Genomic DNA, 16,037 nt, shown 5'->3' on the forward strand with positions numbered 1-16,037 from the left:
GACGCATATTTGTGAAGCAATGGCCCGAGAAATACCTCTCTAGCTGGATTAGTTCTAATCAAACAAAACATTGCGAGAAGTACGTTGCGTTAGATGTAGAAATCAGCTTATGTACATGCCACCATGGTACGGCATAAAATATGCCAAATTATAGAGCGTTCTGTAAGTTTGATTTTTTTTTGTTTGATTATAGACTTTATGTTCCCGTAATAACATTCTTATTATTCTTCCAATACTTGATTAGGCTACTAATTAGATGTTTTAAAAGCTACTATGGCAGGCGGTGATCAACTGATAGATTAATGATTTCAACTGCTTTCTTATTATTTATTAGTTGTATTGACATTGTTATGCCTTTATATTTTAATCTCTTTAATTGTTGTTGGCAACATTGGTATATCGTTAGTTCCTATTGTTAAACCGGATTTGTACATTCATAGGGTAATCTAGATTTTAGACCGTTTCTGGAGCAAACAGCCCGCTAGTTAGTCAAATTGTTCTAAGTATATAATATTCAAGGTGTTAAATAGTTTCAAGGATAATTCCACTACATTATTATACTACATCGAAATCTCTTGCCAACAGCGCAGGTCATAGTACGTGAACTTTCAAACATCTCTAAAACTATGGATAATATAAACACTAAGGATATATAAAAATTAAAGGTGTATGAAAACTAAGGATATATATGACAAATATGGATATCAAATTTAAGACCAACCATAGACTTGGTGAACGAGAAGGTAATACTTCTGTTGTATTAACTTAGTCCAGTTTTAATTCAGTGGACAATGGAAATTTCTGTTTTCGTCAATAAGCACGTAACATGGTAATCTATAATTTGATATCACATGCATTATACAGTTGTATATCCTATTGAAGGGTACAACAATGTTTTACGGACATTCCGGACGCGTACTGGCCGATTTTTCTTTGGGGGGGGGGGCTGTATCATCTTTTTTGCCGGAAAAATATGGCGATAGCGCCCAAATCATGAACCCAGATAACTTTACCACAAGATAACCTTAGTAAAATCTAGAAAAGTAACGGAAAGTGTAGCGCCTAGAGGAGCAAATTTTCTGGAACTGCAGTTTGAGTTTGATGACTAGACATCCTGAATCAAAATCAGAATTGTATGATTTTCTGAAACTTTGAACTCCGGTTAGGAATTGCATCACCTCACCCAGTGGTCAGTAAAAGCCTCGGATTTCTGGCACTTCATTTTGCGAGTGGAATAATTTTAATAGCTTTTCTAATCATTTGGCCACTGACCGAAAAATTTGTTGCTCGCTCGAAAAAATTGTTCTTCCCGACTCCGGCTACAGCCCCTTTTCCTGGCTCGTACGCCTATGATTAGCATTAATATTAGTAATTAAATATTTTAATGTGTATCATAACAAGGGTTAATAGAGCTGCTGTCAAATTCAGAGTACAGTTGAATTGTTTTATTGTTTAATTTTAAAGCGATGAAAAAAAAAACAAAACAAAATAAAAAAAACAAACAAAAAAAAACTTGTTTGATGGAATTTCATGTGTAATTACTGATGCGAGAATTTGTTCTGAAGTCAAATAAAGAATGCCAGATTCAAATTTTCGCAAAATGTATTTCAAATTTCCAAATTGTTAAAACAACTGTATGAAACGGCACTCATAAGAAAAGATAGCAATGCCCTTTGTCACAGCCGCTAATTCTTTGCTTCACGTTGTGATTCGAAATGAACTTCAAATTGGGATTTCAAAGTCGACTTCTACACGGACTCAATAATATGTCTTCAATATATGAAACTGAGCGTCCCGAAGAACCCTCTATTTGCTAACCACACATGTCTGTCCTTATTCATGGAATATGGAATAGATATGATTGCATTAATATAAAATGCAACATTGCATATTTATGACAATACTAAAGTCACACGCCGTAACGGTACTTTAAAAGTTCGTTTACTGCACCTCAATGTCCTATAATAATTCACTTGTATTTAAAACTGTATGTCCAAAATAAATGGGATCTATAATTTTATCTAAAACCCAAACCTTTTATGTATATACAATATTACTCCCCACTCTATTAAATACAATAACTCTAAGACATATCATATTAAATTATATTATTATTTGAAGTATTTGCTTATATCTTTAGGACCTACCTTCAGTTTGTAAATGATCCGAACAGTTAGTCTTAAAAGAGAATGCAAATAAATACTTAATAACTATAATCTCATTGCTTTGGCCCTTTGCTAAATTTAAGTGAACATTCTAACAAAAGTCCCAGGAAAGATATAATTAAACCTATTCCAAGTATCCCAAACGACCCTTTAATGTTATCAATTGAAAAGGATTTATCCTGTCTATACACGTTTGAACTGGAACAAGTTGGTGATTGTTTTAGTTTATAAAGATCCAAGAGTAGCCCTGCTTCAAATCTTCGTATCATATACTGGTCCAGATCTTTCTTCAGGGGAGAATCTAATGAAACAGCAAAACTTATATGTTGTGCCGTTATAATATTATCAATAACTGACAAGAAACAGACATTTCTAGACCTCGCATGCTTTACAACATTCACATCGATAAAAGCAAAGTTGCCATTCACTACTTTGTCTATAAAATCATCTATGTTTTCAGATAAAACAGAAGGGTCGGTTTTATTTTGTTTTACAATTCCTTCCCACACTTTTCTGTACTCTTCTTCTGCCGAATTTTCAAACATACCTTGAACTGCTGAATTTTTCAATATACCATATCCCCATGTCTTCTGTTCAACTAGTTCTCCCAGTGAAGTAAAGGGTGTTTTAGATTTTTTTACCAGAAGAGAAGATGTTAGATTTGCGGTATAAACAGCTGCAAATACAACACAAAATATCAACCATGACGCATACAAGTTTCGACCTTTACATGTTCTTGGATTAATATGACCTGCCTTAAGAAAAAGACATCCTAATATGTCAAACAATATTTGCCAAGACTTCAGGTATTCCCTATTTTGTTCCAGGGCTAAATCAAGCACAGGAAAAGTCTCAGTTGCTATATACAAAAATGAAAATAGGATAAACGAAACGAATAACAGGATGTAAACATTAGTATTTAATGGCTTCAATACAGATGACCACGTTTCTTCTTCTTCGGCAGGGTTTCTGTAGACTATACCCGTAGACGATGTACTGATCGGGGGTAATATAAAATCCATGATTTGGCTTCGTTCTGCAGTAATAATATACTCAGCATATAATATATCAATTTCACGACGCTGTACTTGACCAATCAATCCGTCCCACGTGTTGTTGTCTGTCTTAACACCCCAATAACCGATTGTTGGTTCTATTATTTGGTAGGTGAAATTTAAATCTGCAGCCATGTCTTCTAGCAAATCAAACATCCATCCGGTATACACTGATGTACCATTTATAACTTTCTTTTGTAAAAGTTGGTAAGGCAATGACCCTATTAACAACCGTCTTCCGTTGAAATGATACTTAACATTTGGAAAAATATCCTGAACTCTTGAAAGGTTAGGAACGGAAGTCCAGAAGTTTCCATTTTCTTTCTTCATGAGAGTATTTACTCCAAAACATCCATCTACAGATTGGTGGATTACTGTCACGTGACACAAGTCTGTTAATATTTCATCTAAAGCTTTGATTACAACCGGATACGTCAGTAATAGCCATTTTGATTTTACTCTGAAGTCAGTTGTCCTATTTGAATTAAAATCAAAATCATTTACAGTCTTCATCACGTGAGACTCCGTTTCTGGGTTATCCGTCGTTACATACAAAATCTGAACAGTAGGAAACTGTGCTTTGTGTATTTTATAGAGAGATGTAATAAGGTTGACAACTTCCATCTTGTAAACTGTTCTTCTCATGTTTACGGTATCCAACATTTCTAGCAGATCTTCTATAAACAAATCCATTGATGGATCAACATCGTTATAAATGACCGTCATTTCTTCCCATTTTAAAACTTCCAGAATATTTCTTATGAATCCATTCGTGTTCTTTGACCAAATTGTTTTGGATATGAAAAGAGGGTTGCTACTTAACGTTCCTGAAATCAGAAATAAGAACAAAACATAGCTCTTCATATTTGAATTTGCTTTAAACACAAGCGACGCACAAATAGTTTAGCTTTTAAAGAAATGAAGAGTGGGTCATTTCTGGTTATCCAGCAGGAAAACTTTTCATCAATATTTCAATGACCAATAGCCTAGTATTTACAAAAATGCATGCATGGCCCTAATATTTATCTGGATGATATTTAATGGAATCATGCTGACATTGAACGCTTTTAACTTGTATCAAACAATCCGTCTATTGATCTACAAATTACCGTTCGGAAATAATTATCTTCTGATCCATATATTAATTGAAATATTTATTATCGGTAAAAAAAACCCCATCCAATTTAAATTCGATAAACAAGTCGATATTTATAGCAATTTGTATTTATTTATTACCAAATCATGTTGTTGCATATTTGAGGATGTGATTCTGAAACAAAAATAACTGGTGTATGCATGGGAAAGAAGTATCAGGTGTTTGGAAAAAAAAAACCTATCAGTATCACCTAAGAAGAAAGTCATTAACATATTAAGTGCACTCACTGTGTAAGGGTGTAATTAAGATATGTATTGTACGGTAATCTGGTTTAATGCGGACAAATGGGAAATTAACGATTGGAAAATTACTATCGAACCGTTTGTTGTATAGTTTCACAATAATTTTCTATTTTGGGTCAATATTGGTGGTATCTTAAATCTATAACTCATGGGCATATATTACATAATCTATATGGTCAACAAACAACAGATTATATAATGATAATACGTCTTCTGTTCGTTCCTATAGCAACACCTCATCACAAAATATTATCAATAAAGAATTCTAACATTCTTGGAATGGCATCTTCGATATTTATTATATGGCGTCAGAGTATGTATGGCAAACCTAAAAAAAAACAACCCAAAACAAACAAACAAGCTATCAGTCGGGCTGATACCCCCCCCCCCCCCGCCAAATTTAAAAAGTAATTACATGACACACATTTTATAATTGCATATTTTGTCTTTTTATAAAGCATCAACCATTATCAATCTTAGTTAGGTTATTGGTGTAATGAAACTACACACGAAGTTTCATCACTCTGACTTAATAAGAAGCAAAGATATCGTGTCCTAAATATCCGGACTAAACCGAACAAAAGCCACGTGGGTTGTGGACCCATCTCAAGATGGCACCGTAAGTCTCCATAAAATCAAATTCACACACTTATGTTATGATGAAAGCAATGAATATAATTCATTATAACTCTCCATTTACCAACGCTATAACAAACTATTGTGGATCATAATTTCAGTATATTGGGTTTTTTTTCTTTTTAGAAATAGAACTAGCCTTAAGGGTATGTGTGGGTGTTCGTTGCAAATCTGTTGTGCATCATCTGCCGAATTCACAAAATTCTTGAACCTTGTTTTTTTAGGCGGGGGGAAAGGGGGGGGGGGAGATGGTAATTCTCCTCTAACTAATTCACCTTTTTTTAAAATATATTTTCCAGAGTCTCCATCATTCATCGACATTTTAAGACGTCGGAACTTAAAACTCAATATAAAAGCTGATTGGTTGGAAGCCACTACCAAACCAGAAACGAAACAAATCGTTTGTGGTAATTCAAACAAGGAAAGACGACAGCGGCCGCAATTCAATTTGGCTCCATTGCTGAATATGTTCAGATTCGCAAAGAACACACCAACGCAACCCAACGGACATATAGACACCCGTTTAACTCAAGGGGGGCAAAATAGACAGCCGGAGACTCCAGGGAGAAGAGAAATTCCGAAAGTTAGCATGGAGTCCCTGAATCCACGGCGCCCTTTGGTTCTCATCAAAATATGCAAATCCGCAATTATAAACATTTATTCGGGATTTTTCAAAGACCAGTCTCATGTAACTCCAGCACGTATCACTGTACCAAAGTTCTGCATTCAATGTAATACCATTGTTGATGGACATCACGATCTGTGTGATGCATAAGAAGCATACTGGATTACTATAATGAATTTTAAAGAAACAATATAAGAAATCTAAATGACTAAAAGAAATATTATAAATCTACTCAAATTAAAACGTTTCAGAACACAACAGGCCAATGTGTTTACTATTTTAGGATTTAATTTCTAATAATTTGACATTCTATAGAAAGAAGTGGTTGCTGTAATTTAGTTATTGTACTGATCTAGCATACAGGTTACTTTTAATTTTGACATTCATTGTTTCATAAATAAAAGAATAATTTCAAACATAAAGGACGAATATGCTATTCAATTTATTCCATATCTTAAAACATGACCCGAATGTCGATAATAGAGTAAATGTTTAGAAATGACATCAACTCCCATAATAAGGTATACCTATTTAAAGCGCCCCCCCCCCCCCCCCCCGCCCCATTCCTTCCATATTCTTGGAACAAAACATTATTGTCCCTCTTTAAATTATGGATTAGGGGAAGAACTAACGCTCCTGCTAATTGTAATCTGTTTTGTGTGATATAAAACAAGCCAATCCCTTTGAGCGTTGCTTTAAACACACGAGAAACAGAGGCTAAGAGATATCGGAGTGTATCAAGAGGGTGCATTAGTTTTGCCCTGGTTTGGCCACGAATCATTCTTTCATTTTCTATATTTTATCTCTCATGGGTTAAATACGAGAACTGCCTGTTTACCTTCCTACAGTGTCTGAGCTGAATGGTTAGACACACCTTCTTTGTCATTTCCACAAGTCGTCCGATTACATACAGATATACGTAGAATTATTGGCCGATGTCAATTCCAAAAGATAAACGTGATTAATCAAAACATGAAGCATGTGACAAAGTTTGATATTACTATCAACCCAGCCTAATCATATCAACTGTTTGGATACAAATACACATATTATGATCAGAAGCTATCTATCGAAAATGTTTTTAAGTAGAAATTTACAAACAAATCTGTTAAGGCTGCACATAATGCGCAATATTACACACTGGCATCCGCATGTGGTTAATGCTATCCATCCGCATCTGGTTAATATTACTCATTCCTATCTAACTACTCATCTGATTAATACCACTCTCTCGCATCTGGTGAGTGAACCAGTGCCTTACCTAGCCACCATTACTCCCCACTAATCCTCTTTACATGAAGCGCATGTATTTATCTACTAAATGTGAACGTTGAGCTTTTTTGGACCGTAAATAGCTTTCACGAAAAGTTTCACTGCATTTCATAGGCATGATAAGTACAAAACGTATTTCTGACCTCTAGGTAACGTTATGTTTATCTATGTAGACTTATTGCTTATACGTATTAACCTGTAGTAAATATACAAAAGCTGAACATAACCTAGAAAAGATGGTTGTTTCATAACGCGACGTGATTCGTAGAGCACATTTCACAACTTTCATGATGATAACATTGATAAGATGTTTTTGATATCATCACCATGTGATAAAACTGATATCATATAAATAGGCTATACTCTTTATTAAATCATATACAGTTAGCATTTACTTTTTATTAATTATATTAGAAAGACGGTAAAATGTTTCGTGTAATTGGTTTGTTATTGACTGTGGGGTGTACCTTGGCTACTGAAGGTCCAGTTAGATGGTTGGATAATTCGTGTGTTATTGAGACAAGCCAGGGAACGATTGATTTAACACCTCTAGGAAATACAGATAATACTCCCAGGTTTGTATACGAGGGCTGGCTGAAACGCTCTAAGTCTGAGAAGGATAGATCAATTGGGTTGAAACAAACTTTAACTTCCAATCAGTACAATCATTGTATGAATCATAGACATAAGAACTGCAACTGTTGTCTTCGAACAAGACCACCTTGTGAACCTACCCATTGAAATCAGCAGAAATAGACAAACCGGCTATAGGGCTCTCATCAAGTATCTCATGCAACTGAAAGGACCAACCCCATCACAGATGATGTCCCTTCCTTTTTTCTCAGTCAGCAGTAAAGACTATATACGAATCAGGAACGTGTCAGATTCCTAAAGTCTCATGACAATCTTCGCCCGTTTTGATGCAGATTTTGATAATGTTTTGGCCAGATTTGTTACCACGGATGAGACCTGGATTCATCACTTTCAACCAGAATCCAGAATTCAGTCTAAACAATGGAATGATGACGTCATGTCAGTTGCAAACGACCTTTTTTAGGGTGGCTGAAAAATTTCTCCCGAACCGGCATCTAGGCCTTGCAATTTAGTTGGTAAAAGTGTGTACACCTCGAAGGGGACTATATGTAGAAATATAAATGGAAACCATCAACTTTGTACAGATCTTACACAGATAGGCTTCGAACTTTTCAGCCAACCCTCGTATCATTCATCTAATGCTGAATAATCATGAAATAGTTTTGGGTGTATCCCCATGAACACATTTCCTCGAAAATACTATAACCATTCTCGGGCAGAGTGACCTTTGATAACCGAACCTATATTAAGTCCGGTCTATATAATAGCTATATCCATAATGTTGACAGTTGACCGTCTAAGCTATAGTGTCAGAAGACATAGCTACTGTTTTTAGGAACTATTATAGCCTCTGCAACTATCTAATAACATATATCTATAAGGGGTTTGAGACAGAATCCGAGATTTATTAGATGCCGTTGGGACCCATCTTTGTGGACACTAAAAATGTATCATTTCATTTCAATTACGGAAACAGAATCGGGTCATGTATTATATTATTTCTCGTATATGAGGTTTTTGGTTACTAATTCATAACGTGCTAATATCAGATTCCTATTGGAATATCAGTTACTCACTCCAGCAATTTTTCAGTACATAATATATAATCATTTAGAGGCATTTAGTAACCGGATAGAGTAATAAACTATAACACATAGTTAGGGAAAACAGCAACTTATATATTTGGGCGGCGTTTGGAATAGTATTCTTTCAACGTTGTGTTGAAGTTCATAATGCTTCCTAGCTGTTTTCCGTAAGTATATGTTAACGTTCAATACAGAGCTATTAATTTAATTCCAGAAATAAAGCTAGTTTTATCAAAATGTTTTGTAGATTTAAAGACCTACAAGGGACCACTGATCATTTGTATTCTTATTCCTGGAATCCATGTTTACCATTTAATGAGGGCACGTGTTCAAATGTTGCAGTAAGTAATTATAGTACATTAGGCATAGAATTCAACTTTTGGTTCCAGTTCCATAAAAATTAAAAAGTTTCAGATTTTTTTTTCTAAAAAAAGGAAAACAGGCAGTTTTTAAATGCATATTCAAAACAGTTTGGAATCGCAACCGCGGTTCGCCTTTCATTAGTAATTCAAAGTCAACCAATTGCATAATTTCAATGACATCTGAACTGTAAATCCCACCATTGCGCATAAGGTACAGCCCTTACGATGATATGATACAGGGGTAGCTAAAATAAATTGAAACGTTGGTATCCATGCTCGCTCTCTAAATGATTAGTAAACTAGGGTGCACAGAGCGAAACCCAACATATAATGAGCATTCCTAAAATAGACGAAACCAATTATCGAATGTGATGTTTATTCCAGCCTCTATATTTATATTCAGATCTGTCAGTCAGGCCCAGGTCAGCAGTTTTTCTTTATCCTGGGTGTGCAAGATAAAATAAGTTATGAAGATGGAACTGATCAGAGTGGATCATTAATCTACCATACTTATGGAGATATCGAAAGGTATTTTATTTTTACATTTATACTGAGGAACAGTCATATTTTATGTAAAAGGGGGGGTTGGATGGCCGAATGGTTAGCACGTGCGTGCCGTATCATAAGGCCTGTCATTGAGTCAACTGGCGTGGTTTCGAATCCCCGGTTGTACCTGACAAGGAGTAGGGTCGCCTGTCCAACCTCGTGGGTTTTTGTCCGAGTCCTCCGGTTTCCTCCCACTACTAAAGACCCCTACGCGCAAGCGAATTATTGAAATAAAATTAAACCATATGTTAGTCCCGAAATGACCTAGTTTGTGTCGAGTGGACGTTAAACCCCATCTCTCTCTCTCTCTCTCTCTCTCTCTCTCTCTTTATGTAAAAGCATAGTTTTATGGGGTATTCGACGATGGCTGTGGTAATGCAATTTCTTCATTGCAAAACCTAAAGAAACAAAAAATGATATACTTATATAACCACTTTCAATACTTCCCAAACGAACCAACAGTTGGAATTCGACATAATTTCCCTTATTGCACACTGCATGGCGTATGCCCGTCTTTATTAGCCCAGTTGGAGCCGAACAGCAAGATGTTCCGTTAAACCCCATTTCATTTCATTTTATTTTTCTTTTCAAGAACGACAACTATACGTCTGACATGCGACCCAACACAAGAAGGTAACTTAATAGTTACCGGTGAACAACCATACCAGTCAGGAAAATACGTAAGTTTTATTTCTCTGTAGAATGTAAACTGTTATAATAAGAAAGGCTTGCGCACGCCAAAGATGTTTTGTTGATTGATTTTCTTTAGTTGACGAATAATCATTGGTCTACGGTAGATTACACCGCCCGATTTTTTTTTAGTTGTTCGCTTCCACCGTGGGTTATATCTCAGACGAATTGTCTTATTTTAGTATTGTATTTCGTGTGGGAGGAAACCGTGGTACTCCACCGTAGGTTATATCTCAGACGAATTGTCTTATTTTAGTATTGTATTTCGTGTGGGAGGAAACCGTGGTACAGGGAGAAGGGGCCATATCTCAATGTCACGTACACTCACACCACTGACCGCAAGTCAGAGATTGCCGGCAAGCCAGAGCACAGCGCGACACTTGGTCACCCCTCTCCCCCTTTCTTTACTGCCACATTTTGATTTCTAAAGGTTATTATCGCGACAAAGGAGAGTTCTCTATCGAATTTCGTGGGATTATTCACTGACACAAAAACAAGGACATTTTCGATATTTAGCCATTTCTAATCCTTTACAATAGAAATGACACCTGATTACAGTTTGGCTCTACTTGATCAACTACCTAGTTTAAAGTAATACTCAAGTTACCTGGAAGTAAATTATAGTTTTGTATTTATTATCATTAAAGCACTCTCTGTGGCTACCGTCTCTTCAAGCATCATTCATCCCATTTCAGTTTTTTGAATTAAGAAGTCAATATGCCTGCTTTCAAGAACCAACGACAACTTTTTTACCGCCAACATCAGGTGTTGTCACTGCTAGTATGAGTCCATCTCCTAATCCAGATATTTACAATGCGAAAACTATTGTATGGTTACTCTTCTCTATACAGTAAGTACAGGTCTATTGTGGTTGTTACTCTTCTCTATACAGTAAGTACAACTACATGTTTATCGATAGATTGTTTTCTCTGTACAGTAAGTACAAATTTATTACTGTAGTGATACGAAAAGTACAAATATATTACTGTCTTGAAATTTTGTATTCTCTATACAGTAAGTACTAATCTATTAATATCTTGACAGTAAGTACCAATCTATTAATATCTTGTCTTCTCTATACAGTAAGTACAAATCTGTTTTAACAAACTATCAAGATATTAAAATATCTTGATAGTTTGTCTTCTCTATACAGTAGGCGCATGAGTAATTGGCTAATACCTGACGCAGTAACACAAACTGGTCCGGGCAAAATTGGTGCCTTTTACTCATTGTACGCCGTCGCGTGTTATTTTGTGTTCCCATTTACACTAAATAGGAACTATTTTTATCCGACTGACCTTTCCAGTCAATGACACAATAGTCGATCTCCAGAATAGTCAAGGAACATTCACTGAACATTTGCTTAAATGCGTGCGTACGGACATATTTTTACATGCCTACGGTGACATTCTCGTACCGGGGTGAGGGGTGAATCCACCCTCCCCACACCCGCTCAGCTACATAAACAAACTTGTAAAACAATACTTTTATGAGAAAAGTGTCACGGTCGTGTGCTTTATCCTTTATCATCAGATTGTGGGATGGGATGGGCATTCAAAGCGCGAGATAATGATATAGACATATATGATATTACAATTAATGCTTAGCATCAATGAAATTGAATCTCAATATGATCCTATCAATAATAACAAATTGACGTCAAACGGGGTGTTGAATTTCTCTCTTTAAAAAGCTCGGTGTGTATGTATGCCTACGTAATTTGGAGACGATGATGGCATCATGCATTGCCAACTGGCACCCCGCCCCCCCCCTCTCCTGCAATTCCTGGATCGGCCCCAGCGTACTACAACAAAATAACACATTTCACTTGTTTTTATTTCAGGATATCTCTTATAATTCTCATTGTTATGTTAATTATTGGTTTCGTCACAAGAAAACAGTCAACAGTTCCAGAAAAAGACACAGAAAAATCACAATTTGCTTACAAAAGTATGAACTGACATTCGTAGGACATGGTATTCACAAGAAGTGAGCGAAAATAACTGCAACTGTAACAGATTATTCTCGCTTTTTTTTCATGGAAATATACGAAATTTCTACATTCTAAGTTATTTATTATTGTGGCAATTCTAAATGGTAAATTCATGTTGACATAAAATTTGTTTAAAAAGAATTGTAATCTTTTATAAATTTCCATTGACATGAACACATCTTAATGATGTCTATTGAATTTTGTTTTTAGTGTAAAAAAATCGTCATAGAAAAATTCAAGTGAATAATTTCAAAAACATAAGTTTTTGTAGTACAACGTCAGTTTTACTCAGGAGAGTGGATTAATGTTACCCGAACCGACTACATCCACTCCTATAATAAACACGTGCAAATATACATAAACATGTATGAAGACATTTGCGTCTTCCCTCTCGTTTTTAACCTATGATCTTAAGGGTACTTCACACGGCCGTGACACTTTTCTCATAAAAGTATTGTTTTACAAGTTTGTTTATGTAGCTGAGCGGGTGTGGGGAGGGTGGATTCACCCCTCACCCTGGTACGAGAATGTCACCGTAGGCATGTAAAAAAAAATATGTCCAGTCTCCTACCGTTTCATCCCTGTGCAGTGTTCACCGGTACCTCCATCTGGTTCTGCAATCGACTAGGGCCAATAAAATGTTTTAGATCCGTCCAGCCATTCTCAGTTATCTTCCTGCTGAAAATCGTTGTCACCAATATAATGAGCTACAGTTAACTAAGGCGCTGAAAGTCAAACACAAGATAGATGTATCATTATGAAGTATTAAAAGTACAATGATCCTAAGCTAATAAACACTTTTTTAACGATTAGGTTTGATATTGGGTTTGTATATGTGTTGTTTCTTACCTTTCAATATTTCTACTGATAGGTTAGCGGTTTTAAACGAGTTATGTGCCCCTAAATTTTGGTCATACGAATATGAACAAAATATAGGCCTAATAATACTTAACTTCAGCTTAATGCTATTTTCGAAAGCATTACAACCCCCTGTAATCTGCTGTAACAGCAATACTCGGTTATAGTACTAGATTGAAGGTTAGGAGTACATCGCAAAACGCTTCTTATAACATTTATGAAATGCCAAAATGTTAACAAAGCTAAACAGACTTCAATCTGCTTTAAAACGAGAATTTCATATTTTCTAAGAAAGCCAAAACATAATTATTTCTATGTCTTTTGCTCAATGGGTTCTCAACTCACTATTATACGATCATAGGTATCATTCTCACACTTAAACATCATTCACCCCGGAAAAAATAACACAATTACCTCCCTTGTTTTTCTATTCCCCCGATGGAATAGCTATCTTCAAACGTTTGAATTTGAAGTTGAAAATGCTATTTTTGCCAATTTCTCAACTGGCAATAGTGAATTATAGGATTAATAGGATTATTCTTTAACAAGGTAGGACTGTTTATAGATACCATCTATTTTAAGGCTTTATTTTAATACATTTTAAAAATATAACTTAAAAATATGAAATTATCGCTTTCATATCAAAAACATCATAGGAAATTAAAAGTAACGATGGAAATAAAACAAACTAAAAATCGAAACTACACTATTTAAGAAACAAGTCAAATAAATTAGTTGTGTACATGTGTAAATATCCAGTTTAACACACATGTATGTAAGAGGAAAGTTACCATACATGCATTGAAATTAGCATTATTCATTGCTAGATTAGGAGTTAGAATTATGTCGTGAATTCCGCTCCATATAGACCCGTGACAGGAAACTCCTTGGCTATCTATTTAACGCTAAATAGGATTAGGCATCTCCATAACAGTTTATTTCTTTCGGTCACTTTCTTGATACGAACAGACAGAAGCTACATAATTTAATTATCTTAAACAGTAAGCTGTTTCAAACTATTTTATCACAATGGTAGGAAAACTATATACTTTCGATTATCTTTGAATTAAATGAAATGGAATGGGATGTAACGTTCTTAGTCATCATACTGTTCTGCACCAATCGGGCTTATGAAGACGGTCGATTGCGGTCGAAAACAAGTTATTCAAATATAAATATGACAGATTACTAAAGCTTGACGAGGTCTGTCAGACCCAAAGTTTGAAATGGGTAAAAATAAGTCGCATAATCCTAAGCAAACTTTTTACTAACATGATATAATTTAAATTGAATAGTACATACGTGGTAATGACTTGAAGTATTCATTCCGCATCTGTACCTGGTCCAAAGTATTGGCAATAAACAGATATCTTGTTCACATTAATACATGGCAGCGCTCCAAACTGTTGATTGTCCAGGGTACTTCTTGTAACATACATTGTATTTTTGTAGATATAATCCACAGGACAACTATCTATCATTTAGATATTATTTATTATAGATAAAATCAACAGGACAACTATCTATAATTCAGATAATATGTATTGTAGATATAATCTATAGGACAACTATCTATAATTTAGATGATATGAATTCTAGATATAATCCATAGAACAACTATCTGTAATTTAGATAATATGTATTATAGATAAAATCTACAGGACAGTTATCTGTAATATTTTTGAACTGATGCCTCCCATCCCCCTTGAAATTCTTTATCCAACCGAACGACGAATTAAGGTGGGGATTCGACTCCCCACCACCACCCTCTCAAACATGTCTGACCTCGTAGGTTTTATCGAGATACTTCTATTTAATGAAATAGAAAATTGATGCAGAGGAAAATTGGTGTGGCAGGGTCTATTTTGTACTCAATGAAAAATACCTGTTCATTTCAATTTAGTTCCATGTAGTGTTCCAAATGTTTGATCCAGGGGATTTTGGGGCACCATCTTTGGGCTCCAATGGCAACATGCAGCAAATGGACCCCGGCGGATTGTCATATCTGAATATTAGGTTACCCAGTAAAAGTTCCGGTACTCGGATATTGGTACGGTGTCTGTTTGACCAAAATACTCTGGTCTGCAGGTCTAATAAACAAACCTAGGGTCGGCGATTTTGCGATCAAAATTATACGGTCGGTTGGGTGACATTTTTCGGGTGCTCTAACTAAAGTCAGTAAATAACATTGACATGGACTAAAGATCAGGCATAGTATCTATCTTTTTCAAATTTGACATTTAATTAAAATTTCGGTTTATCGAATATTTATTGTATATTTGATTTCGAATTAGTTTGATTTTTACTCTTTGGGGAAAATTGTTTTCATGCAAAATAATACTCTCCTTCTATAGTCAATATAATAACGAAATTTTAACAATCTCGAGCTTTAGGGCGGCTCTTTTTTGTTTTATCCCTCAAGGGTTTTAAATAATTCAAAGGAGCATACCCATTTTAATCCAAACACGTTTTCATCAGCAGTTCATGAAACAATTATAACTAAATGATGTTGGTTTTTCAATTTGAAATTGCTTAACGTCCACTCCACACAAACTATTAATTTCCGGACTAACATATATGAAGGGAGGAAACCGAAGGATACAGGAAAACCCCACGAGGCTGGACAGGCGACCTTGCCAGGTACAATATAAATATCCATTTCTTGAGCGTCAAATCTACCAATAAGCATGCTCAAAGCGGGGACTTGAAACCACACCACTTGACTCAATGACAGAAATGAAATGTAATGGGGTTTATC

At 35.4% G+C, this 16,037-nt stretch overlaps 1 long non-coding RNA gene across 1 annotated transcript; it reads left to right on the forward strand.

The window, feature by feature from the left end:
* Positions 1 to 7,578: 7,578 nt before the first annotated feature.
* On the forward strand, positions 7,579 to 12,526 carry LOC126807769 (uncharacterized). Its single transcript, XR_007674162.2, has 6 exons — positions 7,579 to 7,726; positions 9,078 to 9,171; positions 9,596 to 9,720; positions 10,331 to 10,418; positions 11,124 to 11,278; positions 12,272 to 12,526. It is a non-coding gene; the product is annotated as an uncharacterized LOC126807769 (long non-coding RNA).
* Positions 12,527 to 16,037: the final 3,511 nt, after the last annotated feature.

Source organism: Patella vulgata, chromosome 9 (assembly GCF_932274485.2).
Source record: "Patella vulgata chromosome 9, xgPatVulg1.2, whole genome shotgun sequence".
Lineage (NCBI taxonomy): Eukaryota > Metazoa > Mollusca > Gastropoda > Patellidae > Patella > Patella vulgata.